The sequence below is a fragment of the Camelus bactrianus genome, chromosome 22, assembly GCF_048773025.1.
Source record: "Camelus bactrianus isolate YW-2024 breed Bactrian camel chromosome 22, ASM4877302v1, whole genome shotgun sequence".
In the NCBI taxonomy this organism is placed as follows: domain Eukaryota; kingdom Metazoa; phylum Chordata; class Mammalia; order Artiodactyla; family Camelidae; genus Camelus; species Camelus bactrianus.
This window is the reverse complement of record NC_133560.1, coordinates 6,671,963-6,690,935: the sequence shown is the minus strand read 5'-3', so window position 1 is coordinate 6,690,935 and position 18,973 is coordinate 6,671,963. Positions and strand designations below refer to the sequence as shown.

At 44.8% G+C, this 18,973-nt stretch overlaps 1 protein-coding gene, 1 long non-coding RNA gene and 1 other non-coding gene across 14 annotated transcripts in view; 2 read left to right on the top strand and 1 right to left on the bottom strand.

Annotated features, from left to right (window-relative positions):
* LOC105062015 (uncharacterized) overlaps positions 1-18,973 on the bottom strand; it is a 43,912-nt gene that overhangs the window by 15,528 nt on the left and 9,411 nt on the right. For 6 of the 8 annotated variants that reach the window (XR_012501523.1, XR_012501522.1, XR_012501521.1 and 3 more), the window contains one exon: positions 1,762-2,303. This is a non-coding gene — a long non-coding RNA (uncharacterized LOC105062015). Of the gene's footprint in view, positions 1-1,761; positions 2,304-14,684; positions 15,941-18,973 lie in introns of those variants that run through there. The other 2 variants (XR_006721734.2, XR_006721730.2) reach the window with 2 other exon arrangements.
* ZNF454 (zinc finger protein 454) overlaps positions 6,925-18,973 on the top strand; it is a 48,529-nt gene continuing 36,480 nt past the window's right edge. For 4 of the 5 annotated variants that reach the window (XR_012501519.1, XM_074350151.1, XM_074350149.1 and 1 more), the window contains exons 1-2: positions 6,925-7,222; positions 9,505-9,601. The gene's annotated coding sequence lies outside the window, so the exon portion shown is untranslated. The other variant, XM_074350146.1, reaches the window with a different exon arrangement.
* LOC123614399 (U2 spliceosomal RNA) lies at positions 8,003-8,192 on the top strand. The gene has a single exon (XR_006721749.1). It is a non-coding gene; the product is annotated as a U2 spliceosomal RNA (small nuclear RNA).

Sequence of the window (18,973 nt, the reverse complement as noted above, 5' to 3'; positions counted from 1 at the left end):
AGAGAGAAAGGGGAGGGCAAGGACAAGAGCACCACGAGAGTGAAAAGCTCAGAGGGAGGGTGAATACAGAAGTGATGGGGTCAGTTTTTCCCTGTTGTTTGGCTAGAGTAGAGTGGGTATTATCTAAGTTTTCCGTCTTGCGAGGGTACCCCTTTCCTGGTCCTTTTGCTAAAGAAATAGGCTTTTGTTGGGGTTTTGTCATTTTTTCTCAGCAGAAAACTTGCAGGCCAGGAGGGAGGGGCATGATATATTCAAAGCGCTAAAAGGAAAACATCTGCCAACCCAAATATTACATCCAGCAAGACTGCACTTCAGAAATAAAGGAGAAAGTAAGACTTTTGCAGACAAACAAAAGCTGTATATTATGATATTTTGATATCTTAAACAAAACAAGCAAATGAACATACAAAAATAAAACCTTTCTGGCTGCAGACAGACTGCCCTTCCTATGGCTAAGTCAGGTCTTAGAGATGGCAAGTGATGCAGCTGGGAGAATGCTTTTGATATGCAAACTAATTCAGACCTCTGTCTGGCCTGTGTACGCCAGAAGGCAATATTTCTCTGACTTTATCACCCCAGAGCCAGCCAGATACAAGGGAACCAGGGACCACTCCCATAGCCCAATGCCTGTGAAATCACTCAATCTAGCCAGTCCTAAGCTGTTCACCCTGCCTCCCTTGCCTGCCCTGCAAAACTGAAGGAAGGCTCTGGCCTAAACCTTCCCCTTCCTGTCTTCTGCCTCCTGGCCACCCTGGTGTCTTTTCCATGTGGCCCTGTGTGGAACGCCATGCCTCCTGTCCCTAGGACCTGTGAATATAATAAACCTTGTTTGTTCTTTTCTGAGCCTATTTTGTGTCCTTTCCACAGTCACACCCAACTGACCATCCCATAAAAGAATACAAAATAATGAATATTTCTACATACTTAAATCTGATAATTTTTGATTAAATAGACCAATATCTTGAAATGCAATCTGAATACTTCTATATATTAAGGAGATGTAATTTATATTTAAAAGTCTCCATCCAAAAAAAACCCCCAGGTGCAGAGATTATTTCCCTGGATAATTCTAAGTGTTAAGCTTCTGATATTATAATTCAATGCGTGCAACCCTTGTCTCTCAAACAGAACTGGGATCTAGGTTTAAATGAATTTAAGTCCTGTCTTTAAGACCATGATCTTGTTCAGAATCAGATGGGGTCCACCACTGCCGCTGAACCTGAGGTCAGCCAACAGAAGACCTGTAGAGATGACCAGGCAGGACCTGAGGTTCACAGAACCCATAACAGCACTCTGGTGTCTTAATATAGTTCACTTTTGAGAGGGGAGATCCAGAACTCTGACCCTCAGGAATGTGGATGGGCCAGTCATGGAGCCGGTCCTGGGAAGTGGGAGTTGGTCTTTTGCACAAGGAAGAGCTGACTGGGACAGGCACCTCAGGACTGGGTTAGATGGCCCAGACCTACTCCCTGGATCACTGCCTCTGAGCCTGCCTTCCTCAGGGGCCACGACCACCCTGAACAAGGCCCTCAGCGGACTCCCGCAGCACCATTGCTTTGGGTCCCAGGTATTGAGGAGTAACTAGGAGAGAGAGGCAGGGACAAGCTCAGAGTGTGATGTCCTTCCAGTCTTGTGAGGACAGGACCATGGGCAAAGGCTGGTCTCATAATTTTCTACGCTGCTCAGGGCACAGTGTGATGGGCTGGGCTAGCCCCTGTTGGTCCCTTAAGGACCATGAAGTGGAATATAGAAGGGACATACCTGTGGGGATGTGTTCCTCCCAGTTCTGGCCCAGGGTTGCTGCAGGACTTCTCCATAAGGACGGGCCAGTGTTCACTTGTTGGCCTCATGAATATTCCGGTCTCAAACTTGTCAGCATCTGGGGACACTGTTTCCAGTTCTTTATGGCCCTTGGCTGGAGACCCTGGAAAATCGTCTTTGCCAGTATGTGATTCTTCTTCCTTGACTCAAGATGAAATTTCCAAAGGATTCCCCGTTCTTGTAGGAAATTCTGGATTTCCTGGTCTCTCCAAGGACTGGCCAGGAAGGGACAGAGGAATGTGGGTGCACCTTGGCATGGCTTACTCTGACACTTGAGCGGTTTTCAGAGGCCCTCCTCCACAGACAAGGCCCACTATGCCTTTCTGTCTGTCGGTGAGAGAGGATAAAACCTTAACGAGGAGGTCGGGAGCCAGCATCGCTGGGAGAAGTAGCGTCCAGTCCCTCTTCTCACGGGCTTGCCAGGAAGCATCTGTGTGTCCGGGTGTTGTTCCAGTTCACTCATGAATGACGAAGTCTGAAAGCTGACGGAACACAAAGACTCTGACTAAGTATTTTGTGGCCTGGAAGGGCTCTCCCTTTGTTTCAAGAACACAATCTGTGCTCAGAAGGGCTCTGGTCACCCTCTGCTCACCAGGACTGCATGGGCAAAGTCAGAGCTCCAGGTATGTGGAGACACAGCACCCCTACCCACCCCAGAGCTGCCCTGTGGGCCTGGGTGGGGAACCAGGGCTGGTGCAGGTCCTGAGGCCTGGGCAGAAAGTCTAGAGAAAAAGAAAACTGGCTGCGAGAACGTTGTGAGCAGAAAGCTTCCCTTGCACTTGAGTTTCTTTTCCTTCCTTTCCAGTTTATTTAGGGAGACACACCCTCCACAGACAGAGTGGGGCCTGTCTCACTCAGAAGGGAAGACGGCTCAGGAGACACACACTCCACAGGCAGAGTGTGGGCCATCTCAGAACGGCGAGAGGGAGCGACCAGGAGGTGTGGGGGTGTTTAGTGTAAAGTAAAAGCAGATACACACTCTATAGACGGAGTGGGGGCTGTCTCAGGAGGCAAGAGAGACAGAGCGACCACGAGGCATGGGAGCTGTTGGGTTTTATGGGCTTGTAATTTCACATGCTAATGAGTAGGGGGATTATTCCAACTACTTTGGGGAAGGGGTGAAGATTTCCAGGAAACACCCCACTCCCCACTTTTTGACCTTCTGTTGTCAGCCTAGGAGCAGTCATGGTGCCTGGGGGTGTGCCATGAGTCCAAACTTCCGCCATCTTGGTCCTAACCAGTTTGTTCTGTCCTCAGTGGCTGTGTTGCTCCTTCAATGGTTGTGCCCTGCCGCCTTTCCTCCCACTTTATTGAGAGTTTTCAAGTATGTACACTATACTTCAATTTTTTTAAAAGTTTATAAAATGCAAAATTAAATAAAGGAAAATAGTTCTAGAACCTATCCATCAGCTTCCTCAGATGTTCCCCAAGACTTCTCTAAAATCCTGAGAATGCCTCACTGACTAGCTTTCTTTAAAGCTTCAGCCTCTTGCCACGTGGCTGGCCTCTGTCTTACTTCGCTCTTCCCAGTGCACCCTCCGGAGACCATCTGGATGGCTACTGTGGTGGGGGACGGGGGATTGTTCATAATGTTTGGGAAAGGAGATCTAAATTCTGCCTTAAAAACTTTTCTCCTTGTCCCATTTCTACTTTTTGTTTAAGCCCCACCCTCCACCTTCAGTCCCAGTTCCAGAAGTTTCTGGTATTACCGCTCCTGCACTTTTGAGATTTCTGATGTATAAAGTCAGACTGGCTTGCAGCTTTTCTTACTGCTGTTCGGGGATTTGGCATTTTTCAGTTTTGTCAAGAAAATAATATCCGTCCTCTTTTCAGGTCCGAGGTGTTGTTGGTGTGTCCTTACCTGTCTTCTCCTGAACTTGTAAATTAACTTTTCAAATAATCCCTTTATTTTGGTTTTACTGGATTTTTGGAAAGGAATAAAATTTGATGTACTGTTAAAGAAAACAGTATTATCCTACGTGTTAAAAAATTGTTCGTGACATTTGTTAAAGGAAATGTGAGGCAGAGTTTATTCGGGGGGGGGGCATCATGATGGGTATAGGGACCACTGCAGCGGGGAAGGGAGATTGGGCTTAATTCTGAATATAGCACGAGCAAGTAGGAATGTATAGCCAAGGAGCTAGGTGGGGTCAGAGAATAGAAAATTACTAAGAGAAAACACTAAGGTGAGGAGGGACCAACCTCACAGAACTCCGGGTGAAAGCAGACATCACCTGAGGCAAGGCGGAGGAGGAGTTACCAGATACCAAGGGTGATAAGGCTTGGAGAATGGGGGGATTCTGGGTAAACTGATTTAGTAGGATTCTTGCTAAAACTGGACAATGTAGAAACAAAAATGCAAATCCAACAGTTGAGGCCTAGTTGAAAAACAACTCAGAGGAGCCTGATTAGAGTTTGATCAAGGAGAAGCTCTGTCAGTGTGGCCAGCCGAATCACTAAATACTCCCTTTGCCTTTAAAAAAGATTTCTAGTCTTTTAAAAATGTCTAACTGGACTGTTGTCAAAGAATGTGGTACTTATGATGCCAATTCTTTGAAATGTGTTGAGACTTCTTTAATAGCTAGCATGAGGTCATTTTTTATAACAGTATGATTGAAAATGTTTTTTTTTTTATTAATTTGGGGATGCAATATTTTGTCCATTAAATCAAACTTGTTAATTTTGCTCTTCCTATATTCTGTATCTTTAATGAGTTTTTTTGGTGAGCTTTTCTATCAATTACTGAGAAAGATAGTTTAAAAATAACTCTCTGCGACAGTGGATTTGTCAGTTCTCTTTGTGTTCTGTCAATTTTTGCTTTATACATTTTGAAGCTCCATTATTAAATACGTAAGAGTTCATGAATATTTTCTGTTCTTGGTGAATTAACTCTTTTACTGTTATGTAATTACCTTCTTTACCTCTAGCAATATTTCTTGCCTTAATGCTCTGTGTGTGTGTGTGTGTGTGTGTGTGTGTGTGTGTGTCTGCAGCTACATTAATTTTCTATGGTTAATATTTGCCAAGTATACCTTTTTCCAACTTTCCACTTTCAAGGTTTGTGTATCCTTATGTTTTAGTATATAGCTAGATTTATAAAAATGTAGTATGAGAGTATTTTTCTTTCAATTGGGAAGTTCAGTCCATGTCCTTATGGAGTAATTACTAATAGATTTGGATATATTGCTAACACCTTTTAATGTATTTTTTATTTATCTGAATTTTTATGTTTGTGGGTTTGTTGCAGGGGGTGGGGGGCAGGAGGTTGGTTTCTTTGTCTTTCTCCTTCTTCCTGTTCCATACTCTCTGCCTGCTTTTTGGGAAATTGCACACTCTATGTTATGAGTTTTAAAAAGGGCTATTTCCCTACCAGAACAACCATGATGAATATGTTCATGAAGTTTCTAATGTAAGAATAACCTTGTAGTCCTGAAGCAACTGTTTGATTCAAGGTATTTATCTTAGCACAGTGGTAGATTTTTACTTTGTTTGTCTGGTGCTATCTGGATTACCTTCACTTGATGAAATGAATTATGAAGATTTTCATGTTTTTCAATATTTTGAAATAGTTCAGACAGCTCTCAAAGAGAAACAGAGTTGGACACTAATTAAAAGCAGTAAAGACATTTTATTTAGTACCACTGCAATAAAGGAGAGAGGCTTCAATAAAACTGAACTCAACTCCCAATTGAGCAAAGTCAGCTGGGGATTTACAACGCCAACAAGCAGAGTAAGGGTTGGGGCCAGGGGGAATGAGTGGGTGGAAAATTACCAAATAGAAGACAGCAAGCCTGGAGGACTCTTGCTTAACTGGCTTAAGAAGATTCTTGCTAAAGGCAGGCCAAGAACTTAGATATCAAGAGTAGGGGATGAGAAATTTGATCAGATATCACGAATGGAGGGGATTCTACCTAAACTGACTTAGCAGTGAGACAGGAGGGAAGCAGGCAGGGCACAACCATCAAAAGAAAGACACAGCAATTGAGGGTATGACACAAACTGGTTAGAACCAACCAGGCTCAAGATGACGGAGGAGATGAGTTCCAGTGGACCTTGAGCCTTATATGCTCATTGGAATGTATCAGCATGCTAAATTACACACCCACAGGTGCCCTGACAGTTCCAAGGCTGAACATAACAGGCCAAAAAATGGGCGGTGGCCCAATTTTGAGAAATCCCTGTCCATTCCCCAGAAAAGAATAATCCTCCCACCCGTTAGCATATGAAATTATGGAGCCCATAAAAACTAATCACCCCACCCACTGGGGCCTCTCACCTTTTGAGATGCCCACATCGTGTCAATGGGGCGTGTATCTCCTAAGGAGCTCTCACTTTCCAGGACAATCCCATCTCCTAGAGCTGCTGCTCTGCCTTCTCAGACTGCCCACACTCTGTCTGTCTACGGAGTTTGTAATCTCCCTGAATAAACCTGCTTTCAATTTACAATGGCTCACTCTTGAATTCTTTCGTGCTGAAGCCAAGGAGCCTCACTTGATGGGGCACATCCCAGGAACTCACCCAAGAACTGGGACACAGCCATCCTCTGGTACCCCTTTTTCCTGCAACAGTAGGATTCTTGCTGAAACTGGGTTCCACAAGCCAAAGACGGCCCAAGGAGGAGGCCTAGTAGAAAAGAGAGCTCAAAGGAACCTTCCTAAAGTTTGGTCAAGGGTTGGGTCTTTGCTGCACCAACAGAAAGAGGCAGAGGAAACTAGCAGTTATTTTTAGAAAACCAAGTATTACAATCAAAGCTACTATACTGATCCGCCCTAAATGTCATGTCCCTCTCCAGATCCCGGTGGCAGATCCAGCTGGCCACACATGTAATTGGAGATTTGGCATTCTACACAGTGATGCTTTTGGAGCAAACAGGGCAGCACCTGACACTGAGCTAGAAAGGAAGCCCAGTAACCACCATTCGTGGAGTGCCCGCTGTGTACCGGGGACGTTAACCACATCCTGCTCACTCTACTGACAACTCTGTAAGCGACTCCTCTGGGCTCCCTTTATCTCAGAGCAGGGAGGTGAGCCTTCGCCACGGCTGTCTGCCCCTTCTCCCCTACCCATGAGTTAGAAACCGACAGACTCCAGAGACGGGCTACCTTAACGCAGCCGGGGTAAGGTCGCCGAGCAGCTCGCTCATCGCGTGGCAAGCCACTACCTGACCGAAACGATGCAGTCGTCCCAGGAGCCAGCACCTCCCGTCCGCTGGAGACCCTGGCCCGCAGCCGGCCTGCCGCGGGCCCGCGCCTGCGCACTCTGACGCCTGCGCCTGAGTACTCCGACGCCCGCGCCGCGCCCCCGCGGCTTTGTGGGAAATGTAGTCCGGCGCCCAGGGTGGAGGCGCCGGGCGGGGCCGCATCGGTTCCCCGGCGGCGGCTCCTGCTCCCGCTGGGAGATGGTGAGTGCGGGGCCGCAACGGGAAGCGCCAGTCGGGCTGAAGCCGGAGGTCCTGGCAGGAGGAACCCGGCGCCGAGGGCGAGGCTCCTCAGGGTGGGCCGGGGCGCGACCTCTCCGGCCCTGCGCGGCGCCGGGCCCCTGGCTCCAGGTGCGCCGCCTCTCACCGCAAAGCCAGGCCGGGAGGGACCACCCGGAGCGGAGGGGCTGTCCCGGGGGCAGCGCGGGCGGGGCCCTGGCGCCGCGGCTCCGGGTCCGAGGGGCCGCCGAGGGGCCGCAAGCTCGGGGAGTCGCTAGGACTCCGGGCTCCTCCCCGCCGCGGACTTGCCCTGGGACCCACCTCGGAAGTGTCGGGGATGCTGCACCGGGGTGCTGGGGCTCCAGGCTCCAGCACCTGCCCTTTGTGTGAGCCGCCTCTCGGCGACCCGCCCGCTGTGGTTTCCTAACTCCGAGGGGCGGGGGCGGGGCGCTCCTCGACTCACCTTCGTAAGAAAGGGCAGGCCAACCCTGTGCGGGGCTCTACTTGAGTGGATCATTTGCTTTCTTTTTTTAAGATCAGTTTTTTTTTTCTCTTAATAAATAAATAAAAGGAAGAAAGGAAGACAAAGTTCATTGTAGGGCAGCTAGAAGATTCAGAGGAGCAAAAAAGGAAAAAAGATCGTTTGAAAACTATCAAAATCTGCATGGCGGCATGTATCTGTATAAGAATAGAAATGTTTTGTTTCTAAACAAACATATGGGTACTAGTATCCTTTTCTCCATTTACTTTTAAAAATGAGTTATAATCGCTTCTCAGCCTTTTGGCTAAGATCAAGTGTAGTATCTGTTCCTATCAGTTTAATATCCGATATGGCCTCTATCCGAGGACAATATATTAAATGGATTTTTGGAGGAGGGAGTTGGGATAGCAGCTTGCTACGTCCACTCCACGCATCCACCTGCTTTGCAGTACCTCCAGGAACGGTGCACCAGAAAAAAAAAAAGTTACGAAATACATTTGGTAAGGGATTTAAAGTGCACGAATCTTAAGCTCCGTGATTTTTTAAATAAATATTTTTATCTGCGTAAGTACAACTTAATCAATATGCAGTATAAACTTATTTTAACTTAATATTTGGAAGTATCTACTAATACCAATTTTCAAGAACGGCTAATGAATGTGAGGAAAAGTATGTCTGTGCCGTATTTAATCCTCTCTTTAGGCGTTGTGCTCTTAGGGTTGCTTTTTTTTCCCCTCCCCCCTGTATTATAAACAATATAGGCCATCTGGCTGCATATATCTTTGTATTCTTGTCTCATTCTGTAAATCTTCTCAAGTGACATTTCTAGGTCATACTGTAAGGCTTTTGATACCTCCTGTCCTAGTCTCTCTAGAAAATAGTAGTTTATAAACGTTGCAGCTAAGGGTGCCTGACTGACCCACACCAAGTCTAAGTGTTAATTTCACATCCTTCCTTCATTGATGTGATGTCACTTTTTTCATAACCTGAGTTCTTACATATAAATTTTTTTCTGAACTCTTTGTGTTGGTAGGATTTTAATTTGTTCCACTGACCCTTTTCCCTGTCAGACTGTAACATCCATAAGGGCAGAGAGACTTGATCTGTTTTGTTTACAGCTATATTCATCCCTTCCCCTAAGAATGACGCCTGGTACGCAGTAGGTGGTCAGCAGTACATCCGGTGAATGAGTGATTTTGCTTGTTCAGTAACACTCTGTTCTGATGATCATAGCTTTATAATGTCTGGTGGGCAGAGTCTCACTCATCACTATTTCCTTTCAGAAACCTCCTAGCTGTTGTTACATTAACACAATTAACTTTTTTTAAAAATCATCTTTTCCATAACTAACTTCACAAGATTGTTATTTAGTTATAACTTGCCTCGGTGTATGTTCAGTTTATAAGTTAATTTCAAAGAAGTGACAGCTTAGCATGTTGTGCCATTCTCTCCAGGAATATGGGATGTTTCTGTTTAGCTTTATATATCCAAATAAACTTAATAAATAAAAATGATAGTTTTCTTTATGTAGATACCATACACTTCTTTTTTTAAGATTTATTGTTATTTATAGGTTTATTTATTATAAAGTGAAATTATTTTTAACTATTTGACTTTTATTTAGAGATTTCAATTTATTTTTATTATTTTTTTAAAAAAATTGAAGTATAGGCAGTTACAATGTGTCAATTCCCGGTGTCCATACACTTGTTACTTGGCTTGTCTGTAGGCACTGTATTTTTGTTGTTGCAGAAGGCTTGTTTCTCATGTCTTTTCCTTCCCTCAGCTCTGACTCCTCTGGCTCCAGCCGGTCCCCAAGGAAGGACCCCACGGGAAGGAAGGAGAAGGCAATGGCTGCTGGGCCGTCACCACTGAGAGCACAGGTGAGCTCATGTTTCTCGCTCAAACCTCTCCCTTGCTCCTTGCTCCTAGACTGTCGGTGGGTCTCACCGCAGAAGACAGGGCTATTGCGATGTCCGAATGTTGGATATTTACAACACAGCCCCCCTCAGTACCCCTCAGATCTGTTCTCAGCTGTCACTTCCTCATTCAGCTGGAAACCCTGGCCTCCTGAGCTGCTGGTGCTGTTCAAGGGTCAGGAAAGGAACAGAAATCATGTGAGAGACAGTCCTGCTGCTTCTAGGGTTTATGGACTCTCAGGGGACATATAAAAGGTCGCATCTTTAGAAGGAACAGGCTCCATGATTGCACATGAATATGATAATAAGAACAAATATGGTTAAGTACCTGGATTGTCAGTGTTCAAGACCTGAAAAAAGAAATCAGTGTGGCGACCAGAAGAAGCACGATTGGGCAGGGACACCTGGAGAGGATTTGCTGTAGCGGAGTCAAGAGTGTCCCAAGTGTAAATCTACCGTTTTATAATAGCTGTGCTGCCTGGGGCAAGTGACTTGACTTCTCTGAAGCATCAGTTCCTCCTGGTGATGAGAGACGTAACAGCATTAACTGAGTGTTTGCCACATGCTTGGCCTTGGTAAGACTTCTGCAGGGTTTTGTTTTTTTTTTTCCTTTATTTTATTTAGTTTTTTTCTTTTTTAATTTTTTTTATTGAAGTATAGTTGAGTTACAGTGTTGTATTAACTTCTGGTGTACAGCATAAAAAAACAAACTGGCACAACCGGCATTTAGCTGCCCCGTCCCCTTAGTCTCCCTTCACCTGAGACACTTCCTGGGTCTTTGTCTTCGATGACCTGACGCTTTCGAAGAGCACAGGGATTGGTGTGAGACACATCAGGGCAGCATTAGAGCTCAAGTCCTTTTTTCATTTTTCCTCATGTTTTTATCTTTCCTACATTGGACACTGATGCGACTATTAACTGCCTGAGTATGACTTGTATTTGCCTTTAAATTTTATCCTTTTTTTTCTGAATATAAATATTAGGCATATAGTTGTAAAAAAATTTTTTTAAGGCTGTAAGATATACTTTCAGGTCTCAAATCCTCAAAAATAACTATGGATGTACATTCTTCTGTCCTTTTAAGATACCTTAACATCTTTTGCCCATTTTTATGTTGGGTTGTTTGTATATAAAAGAAGCCTTTTGTATAATGTGGATATTAATCCTTTGCCATAAATTGCCATTCTTGTTTCTTGAAATTTTTCCTTTCAATCTGTTTATAATCTTCTGCGGCAAATAAATTTTGACGTTTCATGCAGTTACCTTTCCTTTTCCTTTGCTTGGCTTTGGAATCATTGCTCTAAAAGGCTTTCTGGTCCTTTAGATTATAAAAGTACTTTTCTACATTTTCTATTAGCTTTATCGTTTTAAATTTGGATCCTTGAGTTATCTGGACTTTCTTGAATATAATGTGAGGTCAGAATCTTACTTTATTTAACACAGTGTGGTGAGGCAACTCATCATCCATCCATTCATTAAACAGGAATTTAGCAGCTGCCTACTGTGCTAAATGCCCTGCCAAACTGTGTTCTGGATGCTGGCGAGATAGCAGTGAATGAGACAGGCTAAGCCCCTTTCTCCTCGATCTTCTCTTCTAGAAAGAGAGGGCAGCAGTGAAGAAGCAGTGTTACTGAGGACACTGTTCAGTGCCGTGATGGCCACACAGCAGGGTGACCTGGGGGAGTGTGACTGGGGGTCTGTTTAGCTAGGCAGAGCCAGAGTGGCACCTCTGAGGCATTCAAACTGTGATAAACTGTTGAAAGAATCTATTGCATAATCCAGTTATTTTTCCATAGATCTGAGATGCTACCTTTAAAATATACTAAATCTATATATAAATAATATTTATATATAATACATAAATGTATGTGTTTTCATATTATATATTCACATGCACACATATACATGAGTTAATTTTTCTGGGTTCTGTTCTGTTGCTCTTTTTCTACTGTAGTTCCACACTATTTTATTTGTTTTAGAATTTATTTTATTTTATAAAGCAAATTCCCCTTTATTTTTCTCTTCAAAATTTTGGTTACTGTACTGTCCTTATATATTTATCCTTGTGGCCAAATGGTATTAACAATAGTAAGTTCTAACAGAAACAGTTAAAACATGTGCAATTTTGACCTGGTTTCCATTAAATCTGTATCACCTTGAAGAGGACCACCATCTTCACAATGTTTTTTCTTCCTGTTGAGTGGAAAAAATCACCCTTTGTTCTATTCAGATCTTGCATTATGGCTTCTGTTAACTTTGGTCACGAGGACCTTGCATATTCCTGTTAAGTGTACTCTGAGGTGTTTCATTTTCTTTGTTGCTGTAGTGACTGGGATATAACTTGATCACGATTGTGATTTTGTAGAAACAAATTACTTAAGAGTGCTCTTTGAAGACATTTGGTTGCTGTGGCGCCTGAAGCTTCATCATTATTAATGACTAATTTTATTAGTTATTAATATTACTAATTAATCATACTTTTATTATTATTATTAATCATACTTTTATCATTAAGATATCCCTGTTGATTCCATTTGATACTTGACCTTTTTAAGGAATAAAAACATCAAAAAAGCCTGTGTTTTAGGTTTAGGAGAACCTCTGCATGAGCGAGAGAAACCCAGGAAGCTGCTTATTTCAGACACCGTGCAGTTATCCTGTACCCTCCCCGTGCAGTGCTGGGGAGAAAAACCCGTAGTAAGTGCAAAGGAGAAAGGGAGAAAATGTCTTAGGGGATTAACAACAAATACGTTCTATGAGCGATGCAGCTAAGTTTCATTTCAGCCTTTATACCACAGTAAAGGTGTTAAAAACGTGTTTTTTTTTTTAAATGACAAAAAAAATGCCTTTCTGTACTTGTGTAGACAGGGCCCCACAGTTCCACAGCCGACACAAGGCCTGTGCTGGCCGGGGGCCCTGCACCCGAGGGGACGAGAGTCAGGGGAGGTGGGGGAACCAGGAAATCAGCCCAGAGGAGTCTGCGTTTGGGCTTTAATTTCGCCTCGTATGTTTAGCCAACAAGGCGATTGCTTTGTTACAAATTTATTGAAAGTAGATTGATTTTTGGAAGGAGAATGTCATATTTCTGAACTGTCATCCTTTTTGCAAAGCAGCAGCTTATGTTTTGTTTCCACGTACATCCTGCCTCACCTTACTGAGGTCTCGTGCCCTCCCAGCTTCTTCTTCTGCTTGTTTGCACTTGACTGCGTGTTTCAGCTCTACTACCCCTCGCCCCCACCCCCGCCTTTTTTTCTTTCACTTTTTGGTTTGTATTTTAGGTGTTTCTTTCATATGTGCCATTTAATTGGATTTTAAACCAACCTTACAGGTTTTGTTTTTTAATAGATAAAGTCACCCCATTTGTATTTGTTGCTATACGTGTATCAAGCCTTTTGCTGCTTACTTAATGACTTATGGTTACTATGCGTTCTTGTTTCTTTTCCTTAAATTTGTTGCATTGATAATTTTTCTTATTTCCTTTTTTCCTTTCATAAAATGGAAAGTCTCCCATGTATTTATATCTTACTAGTAGCTACTTTCACTTTTCTTGATAATATTTGTCAGTGATTTTAAACATTTTTTTATTTTTTTGATACATTGATTTTAAAATATTAGGAGAAAATAATGAGGTAGGAAGATAGTAAACTCTGTGCCTCAGGGCTGACACTTTTTCTGGAGTCCTCAGCCAGTAGGATGTAAAACACACAAACTGCTTGGAAATTGGTTTTGCTCCGTCTCTGGTCTCTTTAGTCCTTCCTTCTCCACTGATTTCCTTCTGTTTGCCTATTCGCACATTACAGTGCTCTGTGTCCTTAAATAAAGACCTTGTCCATTTCCACAACTTACTCCTTCTTTCCTTACAGTTGTATCTCTCATCTTCACAAGAAGTTTGAGGTAATTTCATCTGACCGCTTCTGGTTCCTTATCTTCCTGTTATTCTTGTTTTTCCCTTTGGTAGGGGAAGGTAATTAGGCTTACTTACTTATTTTTTTGGTGGAGGTACTGGGAATTGAACCCAGGACCGCATGCATGCTAAGCATGCGCTCTACCACTGAGCTATAGCCTCCCTCTCTTTTATTCTTTTATCCACTGTAAGTTGACTTCTGCCTTTACCTCTCAGCTGAAAGCTCATTTTGGAACCAGCAGATTCTTTCCACTCATCATTCTGTTTGACCCACCCGGCTTCTGAGAGCGTGGACCTCTCTCGTCCTTGAAGCCCTCCTTCCCCGGACCTTCGGTCCTGAGTCTCCTTCCATCTCCCCGCCTGTCTTTCTCTCCATCTCTCAGCTGCTGAGGGCGGCAAGGGTCTCTCCTTGGGCTTCCCCTCACAACAGGAGGAGTTGGGTGGCCTTGGGTTCAAGCTGTATGATCTTGGGGAGGTTCTTTAACCTTTTTGGGTCTCAGATTCCTCATCTATAGAATGATGGCTTTAATGCTATGAGTCTAGCTGGTTGTCATTTGAATGCTATGAACTGAGGCATATGAATTCCCTACAGGTACAAAACTGAGTCCCAGAGTTATCATTTATGGTAACCACCACTCAGTTCGTGTTCCCTCCTTGTATGCATTAGGGTTCTCCCGATAAACCGAACCAATGGGATATACGTAGATGTACAGAGAGATTACGTGGGGAGTGGGGGTGCACGACTGTGGAGGACAGAGAGCCCCCACGATCTGCCGTGTGCACTCCAGATGGCCCAGGAAACTGTGCTGCCATCCCACTCCAGACCCGGGGGCTGAGTCCGGGGACCGATGGTGCAGGTCCTGAGTCTGAAGCCTCGTGAACTAGGGGCACGGATGACCAAGGGCAGCAGATGACGGCTGTCTTGGCTCAGGCAGGGTGAGCGGACTCGCCTTTCCCTCAGCCTCTTTGTTCTGTCCGGGCCCTCAGCCCACTGGGCAAAGCCCTCCCACCTCTTGTGGACTCTGTCTCCCGATGCAGGTGGGAGCATCCTCGCAGAAACGCCCAGAAATAGGTCATGCTTTACCAGCTACTCGGGCATGCCTTGGCCCAGTCAAGTCAACCATCACACTCATTACCCAGAGATGAATGCTTACAGTTTTATTTCCTAGTCTGGGGGCTACAAAACAAGGCTGAAATGGGCTTATAAATTGGAAATGCCATTTTTAAGTCAAGCTGGGTGTTTTCTTGGTTGTCTCGTAGGCCAGCCACTTTCTGGATTTCTCCCGCTTGCACATGCTTCCCCCCCACTAACTGGAATTCCTGCCCAATTATAGTAAAGCCTAAAATTCCATGTGCTGCGTCTACAACTTGGAGCCTCACGTTACTCCAAAGACCTAGCTGTGAGGTCCCCTGCTCTCGCCAGACACACCCCCACCCAGTGGGAAGGGCTCCCCCCACCTGCCTGGCCAGCTCCCCTATCAGCCCAGCCAGGTACACCCCTCCCAGTCCTCAGCCTAGTGGGTTTCATCTCCCTACCAGCCCACAGAATTGTTCAAACAAGCCGATCCCATCTTCCCGTGGTTACCAAGGGTCACCTCACCCCCTTGTCAGTACAGAGCCTGCCTCCCACGGCCCCTGCTAGTTCTCTGCTCCCAAGTGCAACCCCCGAGTGTCCTCCGCCATGCGGGTGAGGATCTGTGACTGATAAACTGCTCACAGTCTCATCTGTCCAGTGCTGGGTGTCACGTGTTCGGTCATCTTGTGCTCTTTAGGGTTGGGGACCCCTCCGTCCGTCATCCGTGGGTGAACAGGAGGCGATCCGAACGCCACCTCCTCTTCCTCGGTGCTAACCTAGAGCAGCCTTCGGTAGCTTCCCCCTCGGCCCCCTGGACCTCCTCTTCCGTCCCTAAATGCCAAAGCACTTTCTATATTTACCTCTGGATATTTCATGGTAATGTCCGTTTTTCTTGCAGGTGTTTGGTTCCTTTGGGAGGATGACACGTTCTCCTCACATAGCTCTCTCTATCCCGTCCCTTCTAATGCTGCTTGTTTTTTCCACTCCCTTCGGAGGGTGTCATTGGCGCAACCCTTCCCTTGAGCGGGAATTTATAGCTTCAGGAGTCGGGGATGTTTGAGGATAAGTCTGTGGATTTCATCCGGGAGGAGTGGATCCAGCTAGACACTGCTCAGGGGAGCGATGCTGGAGAGCTCCAGGCACCTGGCTTCGCTGGGGAAGGACGTCTCCTTGTTACTCGGACCTGCCTGCTGCCACCTCCCCGCCGTTGACGTCTTGTACAGCCTGTGAAATTCGTGAATTTGGGCTTGAAATCCTGATACTACAAGGCGTTGCTTTAGGGTGGGTTTCTTGGTGTTCTCTCTTTCAAGGAGAAAAACGTTTTCTGTAGAAAAGGGGAAATGGGAACCTCAGAAGCCCTGAGGGGAAGCGATGAGACACAGGCTGGGAGTGGTGCTCAGACTCAGTTCAGAACCCACATTTAGTGTCTCTCCTTCTGAGCAGGGCACCAGCTTTCCAAACCAAATGTGATTTCTCAGCTGGAGCAAGAACTAAGCCTGAGGACAAAAGAACGCCCATGGTGCCTCTCCCCGGGTAAGGGTCAGGCTGCCAGCACTTGCCCCGGGAGCGGCACCGTGGGGAGAACCACGTCAGGGCTCCCTTGGTCTCTTAAGACCTGCACCACTTGCTGTGTGTTTTCTCAGATGCCTCCGCACTGCTGACATCGCTCACCCTCCCGAGGTGAACGCATTTTTTAAAATTTATATATATGTACCGTTCATTGTTCTTAAGAACGTTTAGAGCTTTAGCTTTTTAAACTTACAGAGTTATCAAAGGAATAAAGCCAACCACAAAATAAGAATTCACTCAAACAGATACATACACCCTGCTATTAACAGCAACATTATTTATAATTGCCAAGATATGGAGCATTGTAAGTGCACGTAAGTAGATGAATGGATAAAGAAGATGCAGCATATATATGTAATGGAATACAGCTCACCCATAAAAAAGGAAATTTTGCCATTTGAAGCCCTTCATTCACTTTTTTTTCACTTCAGAAACCAGAATTTTATAACTGGCACAAGCATTTCCATTGCCTCAGAAACAGCTACATTTGTAGCATTTTTTCTTAATTTATGTATTTTGGGTATGGGGAGATAATTACATTTTTATTTATTTGTTTATTTCTTAATGGAGGTACTGAGGATTGAACCCAGGACCTTGTGCGTGCTAAGCACACGCTCTACCACTGAGCTACACCCGCCCGTTCTCGTCCCTCAGTGTTTGATCTGCAGCTGCTTCCTGTTCAGTCCCACGCTCCTCTAAGCACTGAATGCTTCTTGCTCTTTTGTTATCGGCTTTCTAACCCCCCTCACAACTGGAATTTCTCTTTTAGACGTTATCCCTGACCTTTCTCCGCATGGAACACCTTTATCTTTACTACTAGACAAAGAAGTGTTGATCACCACTTCTTTTTATACATTGTTTAAATTGAAGAGAGAGGCCAATACTTTTTGATCTCTGGATAGTGTACAGCTACCTAAGTACAAAGTAATAAAAGAAATCTTTATAAAAAATATTGATAGGAATAAAAATCATCTTAGGAACACCACGGCTTGTTTCCAGCAAGCTTTCTAAAGAGCAGGATTCTAGAAGAGCCAGCGGGTCGAAGGATGTACACGTCTTCCTGGCTCCGCTGCATACTGCACGACTTTTGGATATCGTCTTATATTTTGAATGCTAATTTTTTAAGTATAAAATGATCACTTAAGGTAGCTTTGATATAACTTTATTACAGATTTCTGTGGATTCGATTACTATTGCTATTTGTATTCTTATATAAATAACCACCAGATATTTTTGGAGCACTAGGCCCTGTTCCTAACACTGCGGACAGAGCAGCAGCAAAACAGGCAGTTTCCACGTGGAGCTTATAGTCTAGCGGGGAGACAGTAAATTAATAAAGAAAGAAGGCAGGGAGGGAGAAGGTGGGGAATGAATGTGGTAGTCAGGTGCTGTGTGGAAAACAGCATCGTAAGGAAAGTCAATCAGTTAGCAGAGTGCTGCTCTACAGGGGTGTCCAGGGAAGGCTTCTTCTTTAAGAGGACTACTGAACAGATACTCAGAGTGATGGGCCATGTGGGAGAACATTCTGGGTACCAGGAACAGCAGGTGCAAAGACCCTGCGGTAAATTGCATGGCATTGTGTGAAGGGAAGGGTGCGGGATGCCAAGGTTTCCTTAAATTTTGTCTTCCAGCCCTTCTGTGAGAAAACTTACTTCTACTCTCGTGTTTTCTATTTCTGTGCTCCTTCTAACCTCGGAGTGCTCCTCCTTTTTAAATAGCAATCTTTTTAAATGCACGCGTTACCTTCTCTTGACTGTAGGAGGATATATAAATTATTTTTTTGGTTGGGGTTTTTGGGTTTGTTTTGGCTCTCTTTTGGCATGTGCATGCAGCCTTTCCCCCTTTCCTCCCCAGATTATTTTAGTGGATTTGTTTATGACTTTTTCATTATGCCACTGTCATGTTGGTGGGTTTTGTGGAAGCAGCAGAGGCAAACAAAGGTATTGTTCATGCTGTGTTTTCCTCTCCCACATTTTTACCCATGTTCCAACTTCTCTGTTGGCCTGAATCCTAAAGATTCTTCACTTACATGTTGCATTTCATACTGTATTTTTCCTGTCTCTTTGAATATCCGTCTCGCCACTAATATGTAGGCTCATGGAATTGTCACGACTGAGCTTACTTCTCTTTATATATCCCCTGCCTAGCACACTGTCTGCCAGAGTAGGTGTTTACTATGTTTGTTGAGTGACTATTAGATGGCATTAAGTAGAATGTTTAGTAATCAGGTAAAACTATAGCTTTGAGAGTTATAATCATATTTGTGACATGTATCTCAGTGAATAGAAGGAGTGGTCAGAGAGGGAGGAGAGAGTTTATGGAGGAGAGCTGGGCCAAGGGAAGAGAAAAAAACAGAGAAGAGGGTGGCATGCCAAGTAAGAAATGAGAAGTGTCGCTGGTCTGAGCGTTGAGGAGGTGGCCTGGGACCGGGAAGACCGCTGTGGTCTGTGGGAAACGTGCTGTGGGTGGGAGCATGAGGAAGGAAACAAGCAAAGTCTTCTAAGTACAGACTGTCCTTTCAACAAAGTTCACTTTGAAGGAAAAAGAAGGGCAGGAACTGAAAGAAGTCAGAGCTCAAGTGCCTCCTGTGTGCTTTTGACCGAGGAAGAGCCTTGAATGCATTTACAAGAGCTGAGGGACATCCATGAGAGAGGAGAAACTCAACACAGAAACGAAGAGGCAGAGAACGGAGCCCAGAAAACGTGATGGTGTGCAAACGCCACGTCTTGTTCTTTCCTGATTTCCTCCGCCGTTATTGCCAGATTAAGCCACCCGTTGGTCTCACTGT